This window comes from Nuphar pumila, chromosome 9, assembly GCF_984573655.1.
Source record: "Nuphar pumila chromosome 9, dmNupPumi1.hap1.1, whole genome shotgun sequence".
Lineage (NCBI taxonomy): Eukaryota > Viridiplantae > Streptophyta > Magnoliopsida > Nymphaeales > Nymphaeaceae > Nuphar > Nuphar pumila.
In genome coordinates, this window is record NC_143257.1 from 89,419,300 (window position 1) to 89,436,141 (window position 16,842).

Sequence of the window (16,842 nt, forward strand, 5' to 3'; positions counted from 1 at the left end):
TCTGGAAGAAAGCCCAGCAACATGAAGACCGGGTAAAAGTTGGTGGGGTGTTTTTTGAAAATATGAGCACATGCAATCAAATCAGAAGGCTCTAAAACCTAAAGAGATAGAGATTTTGAAAATTTTGAAGAAGCAAACATTGTTTTCAATCAAGCCTAGATTGAGGAGGGTTGTATTAGACCTAAGTCTATGTGAGCATGAAAATTTTCTCCTCAATATGGTCCTACCAAACCATGCCTAGTCTACATGCATTCCATGTCAGTTGGGTTCAAGTCTAGGCTCCTAGGTTCAAATGATATCATGAAATAAAAGCTGACATTCCATGGAACACGATTTTGACAATTTGAACTAGGTTAAGCACACAATTGATCAAGCGAAGATAGGTCCCATCACGGTCGCCAAACCTGTTATCATCGCAAAATTTTTAACTTTTGTGAGTCAAACTGACCTTTGAAAAAGATTTTGAAAATAACTCGCCTCCGTTTTTAAAATGCGGCATATATCCGTAGAATGGGACTCGCCTGTCGATACGAGGTTCAACCGTTCCTGGCGCCTTTACCAGGGGTAATTGAACCAAGGATCAATTGTGTGCTTAGCTTTATTCAACTTTTCTAAATTGTGTTCTATTTCCTAAATGCACAAAGAATGAGGCATGTGCTATGAATTTCTGAAAATGCATATTTGAAAATATGATGTTTGCTTCAAAGATTGGAAAATATTTGGAAAATAAACTCTTTGAAAATCATGAATCATGATTGAGATACTGTATTTGAGAAAGTGAAAATCGATTTCTGAAGAAATATAAGGATTTTGTGAAAATCGATTCTGAGAAATGTGAAATAACTTTGGAGAACTTGATTTCTTTGAATTCAAACTTTGAAATTGAAAATATAACTTAGAAAAATCAAATTTGGAACTTGGGAAATACTTGAAATATTCTTTGAAAACTCAATGTTTTGAGAAAATTGATTTTTGAATAAGACTTAGAAAATTTTGAGAAAATTGATTTTTCTGAATTGAAATTGGAATTTGCAAATTGAATGAAATGGATGAATATGAATTTGAAAGACTTGATTTTGAAGAATTGAGAAAATCTTTTTGTATTTTTGAGAAATGCAGTGCATTTTGAAGTTAGCCTAAGAGTGTAGGCTGAATGTGGCTAATACGAAGATTACAAATTTGGGTATCATTCGTATTCTGACTATGGCCATAAATACAAATTCCACCAAGTTTGTCAACTCCATAAGAGCTAGTGCACGTGCCATTCATGTAGATCATAGTGAATTTATGAAAATATGCATGAATGATACATTCATCAGACATTTAATATTTGCAGAATTAAACTATATGCAATGCAATCCTAGTCTAAGCTGAAATTTAAATTCTTATTCCAAATTTAATTTAATTTACATCACTAATCAAATTTAAATACAGGAATTTAAAAGAAAATAAAGTCTTCAATGTTCCTGCAAAACTAGAAAACTTTGTTAGTGATGATATGTTGGCTTTTCTAGGTTTATCTAGTAATATCTAGAAATTACTGGATTTTTCTAGATATAAGCCTTTTCCATGATTCCCTTAAATAAAAATTGATGAAATATGAAATAAGAGTGAATAAATAAGAATGATAAGATATGAAATTTAGAAATTGGGGTCAAAATGACCAAAATACCCCTAATAGCAAGACTATGGCCTTGAAATCATGGTTTTCAGAAAGATATTTTGTAAAATGCAAGTTTTAAAATTAAAATGAAGATAAATCAAACCAAATATGATGTGACATGATAAAAAATATGAAAATTAGGGTTTAGAATTTTGAAATTGAGGTCAAATGACCAAATTGCCCCTGATAGCAAGACTATGGCCTTGAAATTAGGGTTTTTTGAAATAGATTTTGGTAAAAACTTAGGATTTATGATTGAAATAAGCATAAAATCAAACATGAAACACCCTAATATGATTCTAGACATGATTAAACCCTAAAACTACACACTTATGCACGAAAATCAAGAAATATCACAAAATTTGTGATTTTGGCAATGTTTTTGGATCTTTGAGGGACCCTGTTTTGCAATTTGATCAATTCAGGCATTAAATGGATTTCAAAACTCATAAAAATTGGTACCTGCACTTGTTATAACCCTAAAATTAGACTAGAATTGCAAAAATAAATTTTTGACATTATTTTAATCCGAAAATTGCATTAACAACGTAAAATAAGCTATTTTTAACCTAGGTCACAAACCAGTTTTAGAGTTGGACCCGAATCAGGGGTCAATCCTCCATGAAAACTTATGAATTTTTACAGAGATAAACTAGGAAGAAAAAACAAAGATTTACCAATTTACAGATTGGAAAAAGCATCTCCGGTTAGGGAGAAACCCTTCCGGCAATCTGAACTAAAATATAACAAACCAAACATGAGTTAAAACAGATACTTCCAATTGAAAATTCCGGGATAAATAGCAATACTGATCTAAAATATCTAATATTTTAGCAGTAAACAGTGACTAAAAAAATAACAATACTCACTTTTTACAGATCATGAATTGGATCTGTGGTTTGGGATCTATGAAACAGATCATGAATTGGATCTGTGGTTTGGGATCTATGAATAACACAAGTCTGATTTGGGTTTTGGTAAACCCTAACGAGTTTTAAATTTAAAATCAGATTCTCTGATAAAGGAAAAATACTAAACAAATATCAAAAAAATTGAAAATTTCACAGTAGATAGATCTAATCAATATGAATCCATGACACTTTACATATCTTAAATCTTGTGTAGGATGAGAAAAATATCATAACAGAAAGTTACTCTTTTGATTTTAACAATGATTTTAAAGTTTTAAAAACCCGATTCGATGTCTGATTTTTCTTACAGGGTTCCCGAATTCCAAAAACTCTGATTTTTTTACAGTAGTTCAATTACATATGCATGTATCACATATAAAAAAATCAGACATTAACAGTAAGTATTTCAGTCCGAAATAGCATGCTCTTTTCTGTTCTAAACTAAAAACACATAGAAATCTAAGAAACTTAGGAAATCATGCATTAACTAATGAAAAACAATAAAATAAACACTAAAACAGTAAAATAAAAATGATTTCTATGCTGGAAAACATGTAATAAACATGAATAAACAAATAAATAAATAAAATACAATGAATCAATGCCTGGAATTTGATGTTACCTTTAAAAGCATGGATTTAACCCATTAAAAGGGTAAATCACATGTTTTATTGGTTAATAATGTAAAGGACAATGCTAAAATTGTTTCTAATGAATTAAAATCCCTGTAAACACCATGAAACAGAGTTAGATCACTTTCTTAAACCTCTCTTGAGGTTCTTGAACTTGAATCTATGGTTTAATCCATGGAATAGATGGTATTAATGGCTAAAATTGATTTAAAACTATTAAAAACATTAAATAAGAGCTAAAAATTAAGGAAAAACAATTACCTTGAGGTTTCTGCAATGGAGGAGGGGGCTGGAGAGGAGAGAGAGGCTCCAAGAATTGCTCAAGAGGTGGCTGGGAAAATCGACCCCCTATGGGTCTCAATTTATAGAAACTTTTTAGGTTTTAAAAATTAACAATTTTGAAATTTTTGGACTCTTCTAAGGGGGGCCGATTTTTGTAGAGGATTACCTAACTACCCCTAGCCTAAATTATCCTAATTAATACCTAATTAACCCCTAGCTAAACCTAAAAAATCCCCAAATGTGATGCCACTTGGCATTTTCCACATTTGGGTTTTTAAAGTCCTTTAAAAACCTTTAAAAACACTAGTTTTAAAATTCAAACTTCAAAATGAGTTTTTAAAATAACTTTTGACTCTTCTAAACCTTTAACACTAACCAAGACACTGACTAACCCTAGTCTAGCCCTGACTAACTCGAATATGTCGCCACCCCGAGTGGGCCCTACTTGAGTTTTTCAAAAAGTGATTTTAAAACTTGAAATTGAGACAGTTTTCAAAAGATTTTTAAAAGCAAACTTGAAATTAAAATTTTTGAAATGGCATAGAGTTCCAACTGAGTTAGGACTCCTCTGGATATGGTTCCAACTGAGTGGGCCCACATCGATTTTTTGAAATATTTGAAATAACACTGAAAACAACTTTGAAAAGGGGTTAAAATCAATAGTTGAAATTCAAGATTTTTGAAAACAGAGTCTCAAGCGAACTGGAACTCCGGGTTAGAGTCCTGAACTCTTAGAACTCTGAGATTTTGGATTTTACAAGCCAAGTGAAAGAATTTTTAAAAGAATTTATCAGGAAATGGTGAAATAAGTCAGAAAATACTGTCAGGGTTAGACTCCTAACTCAATCAGGACTCTGAAATAGAGTCCTGAACTAACTGGACTTTGTAAAATGACCTAATTTTTTTTTAAAACAAATGGAAATAAATGAAAATGGAATAAAAACAGACTTCAAAACAGACTCCTGACTGGACTAGGGCTCCGGGACAGAGTCCTGATCGGACTAAAACTTTAGATTTTTTTTTTGGTATTTTTCTGAAAAACAAATGAAAGAACTTGTCAAAACAGTGAAAACAATAACGAATATTGAAATAAAACAGAGTTCTGATTCAACTGAGACTCGGAAGACAGAGTCCTAATTGAACTAGGAATCTCCAATTTTTGGATTTTCTAAGAAATCAAATGAGAGGATTTTGAAAAACAAGTGAAAACAGGATGAAATTAAAGTTTTGGTTCAGAGTCCTGATCTAATTAGGACTCTGAAAAAGAGTCCTGATTCAATCAAAATTCTAAGAATTTTGGTTTTTCTAGTAAACAAATGATGAATTTTAAGCAAAGCTTTTGAAAACCAGTGAAAATAAAGTGAGAACATCAATTTTGGATAGAATCCTACTTCGATCAGGACTCTGGGGTAGAGTCCTGATTTAATCAGGACTCTGAGATAAAACCTCAGAATTTTGAAATTCTTTGATAAAAGTGTAATAGTTTTGGTAGATTGAAAGATTTCTGAAAGATTCTCTCAAAATTGAAATCAGGATCAGAGTCCTGTTCCAACTAGGACTCTCTGAACAGAGTCTTGTTTTGGCTAAAACTCTGAGTTTCTGACTCTTTTTTGAAAGATTTGATTGAAATAGATAAAATAGCTGTAAAAGATTAGAATCCCAATCCAATTGAAACTCTGAAGAAGAGTCCTGATCCGACTGGACTCTTGAAGAAGAGTCCTGATCCAACTAGGACTCTAAAATTTTGGCCAAAACATAAGATTTTGAAAGGTTTTCTTCAAAGACAGGTAAAAAGGTAGTGAAAAGTAGAGTTTTGATCCGACTAGGACTCTGGAAAAAGAGTCCTGATCCAACTAGGACTCTAAGATTTTGGCCAAAATGGAGGAAATGGACAAGGGATAGGACCATAACTGGTTCAAAATCAGAATGATGTTTTAAAAAGGTTCAAAAAGATTCAAACTGATGAAAATACAGAGTCCTGATCCAACTAGGACTCCAAAATTTTTGAGATTTTTGATAAATGAAAGAATCCAGAAGCGACACCACCTAAATGGGTCTTATCTGAGAATTGAAATCAATTGAAATTGAGTTTGAAATGAATCCAAACTGTTTTCTAATAAAATATTTCAAATTATAAGGTCATGGGGGTTGGCAAATGACATAATGTTGATTAAAAACCCAGATTTTAAAATTGATTTCGAAAGAAAAAGTTTTAAAACTCAAATCTGGATTAAATATTTTGAAAACAAGAGTGTTGGATCTCAAAAATGAGAGGTAATGACATGCAATGCTATGCAATGCAATGAAATGACATGCCAAATGCATGCAATGATATGCATTGACACATGAAATGTAAGCACTGGATAAGAGTGAAAATTTGGGGTGTTTACAAAGGGAGACAAAGTAAAAGGCTTGGATCTCAAGCTTTTCGCCATGTCTTCAATGGAGATGGAAGAAGGTGAGGGTTGAGAAGGGGACTGGAATTAGAATCGTGCCCCTAGGGCACGAAATCCAAAGCAAAGACAAGGCAGCCATGGGCGCCCTTCTCCTTTTGACGTTTTGGCTTCTTTGGGCATTTTTACAAAAACAGGTTTAAAAACAAAAGATTTGCTGGGCACCTCATTTTGCAAGGGGTTTTCAGAAAAGGTTTTATGAAAACGTGAATGGATTTGGAGCTAGGTGGATTCTATGTAATTTGACCCAAATCCAGGATCCAAATGGGCGTCTGGATCCAAATCTCTCAAATCGACTCTGATATTTGACCCGTTACACTGTAAATGCCTTAATTCCTTCAAATTAACTCCGATTTTGATGAAATTCGAACCAGAGCTTACTAACATCATTATGCATCTAAGTGTATGCTCTTAACCTATAGATGATGCAATTATGCAGTGAAAACATGTTAAGAAAACGTGATATTTATGCATCATCAAATACCCCCATGCTAGAATAATTGCTAGTCCCTAGCAATACACTCTACCATGCAATGAAAATATGGACTACCGAATTAACATGAAAGCTTTTATTAAATAAATAAAAATAAAAAAATAACTCACTTTTGTAGGAATCACGGTTGCATTTAGCTTATGCAACAAGCCCTTTAAACCCCTGGGTTACCCCAGTGGACGAGTAAGGTCTCGTGTGGGTTTGCAGAGATGCTACCCACAAACATCAAAATCATGCATGAATAATTTTTCAAAAATAATAGGCAATTAAGAACTCTTAGTAAACAAATATTTCATGTAATCTACATTCTCAAAACAAATTCAGAAATTTCTATGCCACCACAGTAAAAATTATTTTTCTTTCACTTCTCTAAACTTGTAATTATTTATGAATTTTCTCAGAAAGTCAAGTATTATCATGTTTTACTTATTTATCCTCACCTGTATGTTTTCTGCACAGTATTCAATAATTATTCTAAGCAATGAAATTTTCTCTTTCAGCTCATTCTTTTTCTTTTGATATTCAATTTTCCACTCTTTTTCATTCTTCTAAATTGAACACTATTTCGAATATCCAGTCTTGTAACCCATGTAACGAGCTTTAGGTCAGTGACTCCCAGGTCAGACAACCTTAGGGCACCAGATACAAAGTATCCCTCGGACTTAATTGCTCGAGTCACTCAACCTTCTATTCTAATAGTTTACGTATAGTTTTCCTCTCATCATGTGCAATGTCTCTATCTCTTAGGCTTTCTATGCAGTCCATGTAACAAGTTTTCGAATTGGTGGCTCCCAAACCAACTGGCTTTAGGGCATCATGTGTAAAACACCCTTCAAACTCTACTTACTCGAACCACAAAGGCCACAGATATCGACTAGATGAATGATCTCCTTCGTTATCCATTTCGTAAGAGATTCAAACATTTCAACTCGTGTCTGAGTTCCACTACTTGGATTCACGAAGAAATCAACAACTAAACATAGCTCTATTCTATTAAGCTCATTTTTCAAAAACATCATTCAATTGCTCACTTTTCTCATAAACCACACTGTGCATACTTATACTTAAGTGAATCAAAACTTTCTAACATATCAAATACTATCTTTTCTTTAACTATTTCATAAACTACTCTATTCAAATCAGATCAGAAATTTTTTTTTTTACATGGGTCTTACACATTTCTAAATTGTCAGATCATGCAGAAATACAATCATAAATGCTACAACTTATTCTTAAAGACCTACTTTTATGAGTTTTAAGCTATCAGACATAAAGAAAAATTTTTAAAATTTGTGCATCTAAACCATCCCCCCATGCTTGAATGACACTGTCCCTAGTGGCATACAGAATAATGCAATCATGCAATGCAAATGCACACTTCAGAACAATAAAATGAATAAGAAGAAAGGACTGATACAACCTGGCATGCTCGAGCCTCTGAAGCTGTCGATTGACTGGACTCTGCACCACCACTATGCATGTACAAATGCAGAGTTTTCTGCTCATCTGGTCAATGTTCTACTCTTGAAGGCTTCTTCATATCCGGTTACTTGAACTCATACATTGATGGATCAGATGTTCATACATGTCACATTGAAATCCAACATGAAATCAAAACAAGATTCGGAACAAAACAAAACACATTAACAAATACTACTTTATTCTAATGTATATATGATACATCTAAATAATATAAAACATTAAGATATAAAACAACTAACTATGTTAGAATAATCTACATCTAAATCAGTAAAACAATGAACAAAGTAGCAGCTAACCTATGTTAGAATTAAACTAAATAATCAATCTAATCTAAATCATCAAGTTAGCAATTACTCTATGTTAGACTATGTAAAAATAATCTATGTCTAAATCAGTAATTTTAATAACTACTCTACCTTACTATATGTTAGAATAATCTAATTATTTACGAAATAAAAAGACACTTCTATTCTAAATCAGAAAGTTAAACATTAAACTATTTTAAACTATGTTAAAACTATCTAATTAATCTGTGCAATCTATGTTAACAATGTTAAACTAAGCTAATTACTCTATATAAAATCTAATCTAAAACATAATATCAGTAAATACAGGAAATCACAACTATTTTATCTAAGACTCACCTGTTTAAGTAATCATTAAAGCATGGAATTCAATGAATCATCAGAAAAACAGTATATGCATCCTATATTTTTCTAACTATGTTAATTCTACACACTAAAACAATGAAATAAACTAACTAACTAAACACATATTAATAAAATGAAATCTCAGAAATATTCAGAATATACGCCGTTCCCCGGCAACGGCGCCAAAATTTGGTTTGACTTTTGGAATGCTTATTTTTAAAAGATATTTTTTCAATGAAAACACGGGAAAATCGTCAACCAAAGATATAAAAATCCGACTTTCCACAGAATGGTGAGTACGGGTCGAATCCACAGGGAACGTGATATTTCTGAATTAATTGTAAAATAACACTTTATTAATAAAACAAAGGTTACAACTATGTCAATATTACAAATTACATTTAATAACAAGCTAAACTATGAAAATAAACTACAATAGGAGGCTAAGTCTTCTGCAGGTCTCCAGAGGCAAAACTATCTTTTCACCATAAGTGCAGTCGCACATTATAATTCAATTACACCTGTGCACCTGTTCTAACATATCAACCTACACAATGAAAACACAAAGTCAGTAACTAAATCAATAATTAATCTGAATTACATCTACAACTATTTCTAAACTATTTCTAAATTAAACTATAGTTAAATTAAACATATATAACTAAAGTTACACTAACTAAGTAAACTAACTAAGCTAAGCCACTCTAATTATTCTAAATACTGTTAATTTACTAAATACAAGACTAGAAAATACTAAAACTACACGAAATCAAACAATTACATAAAAGACTGTTTTGTCCCTAAGGAATGCAAAAATGGACTCTGACAGCTTTTTGAAAAACACAGTTTTGAGGGGTCAAACGATTTCCAAAATTTCTGAAACCACTTCTATTCTGTAAAAGACAGATCCAAAAAACTGACACATTTTACAGATTGGAAAAATGCGTTCTGGATCTCCAGAACTAAGCGTTTCAAAATCGGGATAATCTGGGAAATCGCTGGACCCGAAATTTAAAAATCCGAAAAAGCTGTTTTCATAATACGCTTAAAAACCAGACCAAATCAACTCGGATCGAGCTGAAATTTGGTATGCAGACAGTTAACATACAGATGTGGAGAATAGAAAAATAATTTTTAGAAAACTCACGAAAAATCTATATGAAATTACTAGTGCACGATCGGGTAAAAATTAGGGTTTTGGTTCAGTGCACTATTCATTGATTTAAATCCATCATTCACATTAACACTGTAAACCACGAACAAAGATAGTCCTAAATACTCCTAAACTACTGCTAAACTACAGAAAACAATAACAATTAAATTAACTAATAAAATCTAAGAAATCAGTTAAACAAACTAAGATTAGTTCTAATCTACACCACTAGTTAAACCTAAACTAACCTAGACTCACTAACTAACTAAACTATAGTTAATTCTAACACTTAATTAAAACAAACATTAACCTAATACTACAACTAGAGTTAGCTACTAACTAAGTTAACTAACTAAATAGGATTAATCTAACTAAGACTAGGATACGGTTAATGTTAGATACCTAGGGTTAGACAACTAAGGCTAAGTGCTAACTAAGGTTAGTTGGGGTAACTAACTAAGCTAATAACTAAGGTTAAACTCAACTACCTAAAGGTTAATCTAATTAGGGTTACATACTAATTAACTAAGGTTAGGGTTAGTTAACTAGGGGCGGTTTTAGAATAGGACTTGAATTGGGTCCACGCCACCTTAGGGTTACTTCCTAACTAACTAAGGTAGGGTTAACTAACTATGGTTAGGTACCTAGGGTCAAGCACTAACTAGAGTTAGCTAGGGTCGACTAGGGTTAAGATTAACTATGGTTAGTTAGGGTCGGTTAGTGGTAATCAACTAAGGGTAATAACTCCTATGGTTAATTGGCTAAGGTTAAATGCTAACTGGGGTTGGATACTAACTTAGATTAAACTAGGATCGGTTAGTGTAAATTAGCATTAACTAACTAGGTAAGGTTTAATCCAACTAGGGTTAGGTTTAACTAACTATGGTTAACTAACTAAGGTTGCTAACATTAATTAGGGTTAGGGGTTAGCTAGGGGACGGTTTAGGATAGGGATTTGAATACACACCAACCTAGAGTCACGAACTAATCTAACTAAGGTAGGGTCGACTAGGTTTAGTAGCTTGACTAGAGTTAATAATTACACTAAGGTTAATTGATATTTCCTAAAACAATAAAGTAAATCTAAATTAACTCCTTCATTAAACGTACACTACAATTAGTACCTACCTAAATAAGTATACACGGTTTTTCTAGAATCTAATTCTAATTCAATAAATACTCACCTAATTAGAATACACGAATTCTAATCTAACTCTTACACAACTTACTAGATTAATTAATTAATTAACATTAATGCTAAAGTAAACTAGGCAAGTAATACTAAATTAATTAACACCTAATTAATGCTAACTCCTAACTAAGACAATACTAAATAGGGCTATAAATAAGAAGCCACGAATTTGGTATGAAGCCAACTCCTCCTCTTCTTGCCTTAATTACACTTTGGGAAAGGATAATCTTCAAAAACCGTCCAGCCTATTGATTCACACGTTTTTCCAAATTTGTATTAAAAGCAAGTCATTTATTTTGAAATTTTTCCAAAATAACAATAAATAGCATACTTGAAATCCATCCCAATTAGTGTGAATCATTTTAGAAAGACTTTTGAAATTCAAAGCAATAAATCTTTTTAGAACATTTTTCAAAGCCTCTTAAATTTCAAAACTATCCAGCCCATGGAACCCATACGTTTTCATTAAGAGCATTAACTCCCTTTTATTAAAAATCTTTCCCAAAGCATCACACACGATTTTTTTGGGTTGGCTTTAAATGATAATTTAGCAATTCAACTCTTACCCCAAAAATCGTGTAGACCCTTTTAGAAAACCTAGGGAATTTGAAAAGATTGCCTCATTGGAAAAAGATACTCATTTAAAACTTGGCTGGAAAATTTATTGAACTTTCCCAAATTGAAATTCACGAAATTGAAGGAGGTGCCTCATACCAAAAACGAATTTCAAAACAATGACCACGTTGCCCCTTGACTAGAATCAAAAATTAACTAACTAACTACTTTATTCTAATATTATTCTAACTAAATTAAAAACATACACAACTAACTCAAGGGCACATGAGTAAAAACAAATTGGAGTTATCTACCAAATTAAATTCCACACCCAAAATTAAATTACTAAGTTAAAGCTACATTAACTAAACGAAAATTACAAGTTATAACTATTCTCAAAAACCTATGCCTAGAATTAATATCAAACAAATCTAAAACTACTTTACCAACGACTACCTACAGAAATTTGAAGCAAAAACGAATTGAACAAAACTTAGGTTGAATCTACTCTAACATAACAACTAAAACACATAAAACCAATAACTCTATTCACGATTTAAAATTATACTATAATATTACACATTAAAACTGGAATTGAAAACGATAAAGCACAGAAAATAATCTAACTACCATAATATACATGTAACAAATAACACATAAAACGAATAAACACAAATCTACTATGAACGACTATTAAAGCTAAAACAGAAAATTATAACAGAACTAAAATTGAAATACCAACTTTAAACACCTAATTACCTAAGAAACTGATCTAGATATAAACTTGTTAACACATACTGGACGATAAACAACATAAAGAAAAATCAGAAAATCAAAATCACTATTTACATTCTGAATCTAAAGAAAACATCTAACCCAAAGAGTTTACATCTACACGAATCCTAATATAATTAAGTTCTACCAAAACAAAGTATATAACTTGATACAATGAAACAAATTGCAGACAACACGCAAACAGCAAATGCAACTCACACACAAACACATCCACACAAGAATCAACATGCAACACACAAACAAAAAACAAATACAACGCACATTCATAATAACCCCTAAAAATGATCAAGAACTAAGAACGACATCAAAAGGCAATAAAATCATGTTAATAAGAATATTTGCAGACCTAACTACTGTTGGGAAAACATGAAGAAGACGCAGACACACAGAAATATATTTTGATCACACGCACACACCCAAAACGTGCCAACGTTGGATGAAAAACATTATTTTTAATAAACCAAACCCCTAAACACACTACGTGCTGGTCTATGCACAAACATTTTCTACACTATGGCTGATGAAAAATACAGAAAAACGCACCACATAACACACGCACAACATAGGTTTTATCTAGAAGAGAGGGATGAGAGAACCAACCTCCAGGGCGGTCCGACGACTGAGGGGGAGAAAAGAGCAGACTTTGCTTGGCTTCGCACCGTTCGGAACCTCGTTGATGCTGAAAATACACCATGGAACCATGTCCTACAGCTGCAACACGTTGGAAATCCACCGAAGATGAAATGTGAACTGATTCTCGATCGGGGGGCGTAAAAGACCGGATGGAGGTAGAGTCGGCCCTTCTCGTTGGAGTGTTTCACACTTCCACCCGAGAAAAGATGTTTCCCACCTCTGCTGCACCTGCAAAACACAGCAACATGAGATTAACCAACAAGGGAGATTAAAGAAATGAGAAGATTTGGAAGGGATACAAAGTAGAAGGCTTGGATCTCAAGCTTTTTGCCATGTCTTCAATGGAGATGGAAGGAGGTGAGGGTTGAGAAGGGGACTGGAATTAGAATCGTGCCCCTAGGGCACAAAATCCAAAGCAAAGACAAGGCATCCATGGGCGCCCCTCTCCTTTTGACGTTTTGGCTTCTTTGGGCATTTTTATAAAAACAAGTTTAAAAACAAAAGATTTGTTGGGTGCCTCATTTTGCAAGGGGTTTTCAGAAAAGGTTTTATGAAAACGTGAATGGGTTTGAAGCTGGGTGGATTTTATGTAATTTGACCCAAATCCAGGATCCAAATGGGCGTCTGGATCCAAATCTCTCAAATCGACTCCGATATTTGACCCGTTACACTGTAAATGCCTTAATTCCTTCAAATTAACTTCGATTTCGATAAAATTCAAACCAGAGCTTCCTAACATCATTATGCATCTAAGTGTATGCTCTTAACCTATAGATGATGCATTTATGCAGTGAAAACATGTTAAGAAAACGTGATATTTATGCATCATCAGCAACCATAGGCAAATGTTAATAACAACTACTGAAATTAAACATATACTTTAATATATATACATGTTGAAAATAAATAAAATGACAGCATGAGATGAACGAAATATGTTAAGAGGTAGGCAAATCCTAGCAGGAATCTCAATACCCATGATCAAGGGATTGAAAAAGAGAAAAAAAAGAAAAATGCAGAGAAGCACAGAGAAAAAAAAATCTTGGCAAAATGAATTCGTCTGTAGTGCCTTGGTTAAGGGCACCTATTAATATACGATATGTCCTCATGGACAATCGATTTAGGTAAGGGTATGCAATCACTTTTCTCAAAACTTTTTTTAACTATGCAGAGACCAGTAAAATACAGGAAATCTGGATAATCGTTACTGCAAAAAAAGAAAATAAAATGTAAGAAAATGGTGAAGACAACAAGATAAAAAAAAAGAACTTATGATAAGAGGGGTCATGCCTGAATAGAGGACTCGACTAAGTTTCATTCACTACCCAGAAACCAAAAAAATGTGTAAAATCTTTATCCTTTATACAACAGATTTCAAATGCTCTGATAAAATCGACAATATGCTAAAGATGATAGGGAAAACATAGGTCTGAAAGTTGTAAGTTGAAATCCAAAACGAATCAAATAAGCATCATGCAGAAGATGATAATTCCATTAAAGCATGCTATTCAAAGGGATCGTTAAAACCAGGCTCTTCAATAGACTTGAAAATGCCATTGAGAGGCATTATCATTTCTTGACATATTGACTAAACCATAACGTAAACCACATCAACCGTTTGAGATGGGTTTACCACACATATGGCATGAACCTGATATCGGCTTCCTATAGATGCAGGGTAAAATGAAAAGCGGAGCCTTTACATTGGCTGAATGGAGGCTGACGCTAGCGTTTCCTTCGGGGTGAGTCAGGCCTCAATAAAGGAAGGGAGGACCACGCACACTCCTCGATTACTCCTTCCTTTTGCTGACTGATAGAAGAAGACAATTATCCCCCATCAGGAAAAAAATGGAGGGCTCCGGTAATCCCTGTTGAAGAAGAGAGTGGAAAAGGGAAAAAAAAAGACAGGAGGATTCAGAGAGGCTTGATAGAAACAGAAGAAGTTGGCAGTCCAGATCCCCTTTTTTTTTGTGATCGAGGGTCTCTTTTTAAAGATCCAGAAGGCTTTTCTCCGAAAGATCGGCCATTTTGAATCTTTTCACCTAAGCTTTTGGAAAGCATTTGAAAATTTTTAAACAAATTTTTGAAAGCTTTTGAAACTCGTCAATCCTTAAAGAAAAAAGGGGAACTGCTGGATTCTTTTGAAGAAGGGTCCTATGTTCACTTTACCTAAAACTTAGGTAAAGTGAAAGGCTGGATAGTGTTTTTACGGTGGCTTCCCTTTTGGGGACTAAAAAAATGATTAAAGACGAATTTTGTTTTTCCTTTTTCTTTTTCCCCTTTTTTTTTAAGGTGGTGCCACCTCAACCAGGTTTGGAAACCTTTTGAAAATAAAAGACTTTTTTTTTTGTTTTTCTTGGCAAGGAGCTTTAGTGAGGTGCCACCTATGTGTGGGCCCACTAATTATTTTATTAAAATAACTAAAATTGAAAATTAAATTAAAGAAAGAGTTTTATAAATCGGTGCCACCTCAAGGTGGGCACTTTTTTGAAAATAAGAAATATTTGAGAATTTGAGTGTAACACCACCTCAAGGCGGGTCCCACGTCATTTACTTGAAATAAAAGCCAAAATAAATTCTTTTTGGGATTTTCATAATTGTAGGCTAGTTTAGAAAACACGAAGCAAAAAAATGGTCCTTCAAGGCAAAATTTGGAAAGATGCGGAGAAATTTGGAGCCCTTTTTGTAAAAGTTTGAAATAAGGTCTTCTAAATTTAAAATTGCGTCCCCTTCTTTCCAACTGACGAGATTTGAATATAAAAAACCATCCAGATTGTTTTCTTGAGAAAATTTTTGTAATTCGGGGTCCTGAGGGTAAAATGGGAAGAATTGATAATTTTAAAAACCCAGGGGTTAGAAATCAATTTTGAAATATTTAAAACTTGAATCTGGATTGACACTTTTGAAAATCAGGAGTTCTGGATCTCAAAATGACATGCTGTGCAGTGCGGTGATATGAAATGCTCATGCAATGCTATGCAAGGACATGTTTCCTGAAATGCCCCCTCTGAATTAGGAATTGGAAATCCTAGCTTCTTGTCAAGAATAGGATTTTGAAGATCCGTGACTTGGAGATGTTTCTGAGCCTAAATAGAGAAATTTTTTTGAGTAACAGAATGAAGGTTCTCATTCCAGAGGAACATGCCTTGCAGATCATCCTCAACAACTTCGCACAACCTCTAAGGAATCTCATTTCCACGTCTCCTGCAAAATCATTCATTAGGTTGATTGAGAGAGCCGAATGACTCAAAACAGGGCTGGACAACGGCCTCTATGAAGGTTACCCTTTCGTCTAAGGTAATCCTGAGCAGAGAAAGAAGGCACACATTGCTTATTTTATAGAATTTTCATGTCATAGCAGCAATTCTAACAGCAAGAAAAACAAGAAGAACCACCGCAAAGACCTAGGAAGCTCCAGGACTGAAAGAACAAATTCTGCATCCCAAAAGGGGAAGTTCGTCAAGCAACAACCAGCCCATCCAGTACAACAGCCTGAAGCAAGCCAGCAAGAGAAACCAAAGCATAATGGATGGAGTTATGATCAAGAATTTACTACCCTGGAACAATCCCGGGAAGATATCCTCAAATATATGCTATCGAAGGGGATGGTCAAACTCCCCAAGGTGGCAGATCCTCCAGTCGCTATGGAAAAATGGACGGACAAATTCTGCAAATTTAACCGGACTGTCGAACATGACACATAACATTGTTTTGTCCTCAAGAACATCATCCAGGACTATATGGACAAGAATTTATTGATCGAGGATGAGGACGAATAACAACCCAAAATTTTGTCCAAGCCTTTCCCTAAACATTCAGTTTCAGTGATTTCAAAGCAGACAGTCTTTCTTCAGAACAACATTCAGCCATGTTTCATCCAGGACATCCAGGATCAGCATCAGGTCCTAGTCCTACGTCAAGCACAATCTTCCACCAAGAGGGTGGATA